Source organism: Calcarisporiella thermophila (genome assembly GCF_041956535.1).
Source record: "Calcarisporiella thermophila strain CBS 279.70 unplaced genomic scaffold VTP21scaffold_18, whole genome shotgun sequence".
In the NCBI taxonomy this organism is placed as follows: domain Eukaryota; kingdom Fungi; phylum Calcarisporiellomycota; class Calcarisporiellomycetes; order Calcarisporiellales; family Calcarisporiellaceae; genus Calcarisporiella; species Calcarisporiella thermophila.
The window spans coordinates 686,507-688,217 of record NW_027192208.1 but is presented as its reverse complement, the minus strand read 5'-3'; the positions used below and the strand labels follow the sequence as shown (position 1 = coordinate 688,217).

Here is a 1,711-nt window from a genome sequence, read left to right as displayed (position 1 = left end):
AAACACGTGCAACATCATGGCGAGATGGCCGAGCGGTCTAAGGCGTCACGTTAAGGCCGTGATCTCTTCGGAGGCGTGGGTTCGAATCCCACTCTCGTCAGCCTTCTTTTTTTTTCTGGCACTTATCGTCACGGTACTTTAAATAGAAGTCGGCTTTAAATATCTAGAAAGCGCGGCATTTATTCGAAGAAGAGAGATGTGATCAAAATTTGTGATTTTAGACCCCACCAGCTATTGAATCTGTATGGCTAACCTTACATTCTCGCCTAATCTGGAGATAATCAAAGGGTTGAGGATATTTTTTCTGCCACTTTATAATTTTAAACTGAAGTGAATGGAAGGGTGGACATCTATGTCAAAGTCATCTAGGTACCGCCCCTGGCCTCTCTTTTTTTTTTTTTGTATTATTATATCTCCTTAGGATTTTTGCTGCTTATTATTTTTGTCGCATGATATAACTTGATTATTGTTATACTATTGGAGCGCACGCACAGTTTTTTATAACAAAGAGTATATATTGAAAAGTATTCTATCCTATTAAAAGGTAGGATAGCTATTACGTCAAAAATACCCATGTAATACCCCTGGTCTATCTAGCAGGAAAAGGAAGAGGGAAGTATGAAAAACAAGAGAGAGAACTTTAAAAAAAGAAGGAAAATAGGTGTGGTATGCAATAGCATTTAAATATGTTGTTTATGTATACGAAATAGAATAATAGATTTAAAGAGGAGAGAAAAAAAGAAAAGGAATGGACTATGATATACAACTGAAAGGGGTTGGATGCGGCTCTCACGATGTAGTTGATTTATGTTGAGAGTGTGGTTTGATGTTCAGAGGTGTCCTGGATAAATATCACAGTTTCGTCTATGACTTTCAACCAGTTTCCCCTTGATCATTTGACTATAAATTCTTCTTCCAGATCCTGCTTCATAACCCATCCACTATTTTGGCCTATTCTTTGCTGCAATTCGTAATCAAATTGTTTGGATACGTCTATTGGATTAGGTTGAGTATCTCCTGCACTATTTCAAGTCTTATTTAGTATATTATCAAAAGAGCAATATTGTGGTTCAGAGCGACAATTTCGTTAAAGCATTGGTCCAATTGTTTGTAATGTCAAAATAACCTGTCTTCTTTCGTAACCAACTCTTTACTAGAGTTGTGCGATAGCCGGACAGTCAAGGAAGGCATAGGCAATTGTTTCAGGTATTCCTAGGGAACATATTTTACGTGTGGATCTCCAGTCATCTGCTAGTGATGCTTCCGGTATTATATTATACTTCAGAGGTCTCTAACGATGGGCTCTATGCTTGGGTTCTGACTGAGGTCTTTTTCACTTGGCTCATACTTTTTTCTATCTGGTGAAGTTCTGAAAACAGGTGCACTAGCATAGTGTGGCTGTTTTTCGTTTTTTTTTAATATTAATATTCAATAAACTCGCTGTAAAGCCTCTTGGTTACAAAAGAGAAATAAAAAGCTAAGTTAGTAAAATTATTCAAGGTGAAATATTGGTTATAACAATATGTTATATCCAGTAGATTTAAAAAGAGTAAGAAAATCAAAGGAATTAAAAAGGAATTAAAGAAAACGGGATAGATGTCAGTAGAAATCAAATGTTTAGCGAGAGAAGTATGCAATTTTTTTTAGGAGGCTCTTTATTAAAAAGTATCCTTTGTCGTTCTTAATAAAAGAGATTAACAGGCATCAGAAA

General features: G+C 35.9%; 1 non-coding gene across 1 annotated transcript, besides 2 other annotated features; it reads left to right on the top strand.

Annotated features, from left to right (window-relative positions):
• Positions 1 to 16: 16 nt before the first annotated feature.
• Positions 17 to 79: a sequence feature (Short protein (VTP21DRAFT_3794, KAL1917960.1) was converted to a misc_feature.).
• Positions 19 to 100, top strand: VTP21DRAFT_t199. Its single transcript has one exon. It is a non-coding gene; the product is annotated as a tRNA-Leu (tRNA).
• A 46-nt stretch (positions 101 to 146) lies between these two features.
• Positions 147 to 167: a sequence feature (Short protein (VTP21DRAFT_3794, KAL1917960.1) was converted to a misc_feature.).
• Positions 168 to 1,711: the final 1,544 nt, after the last annotated feature.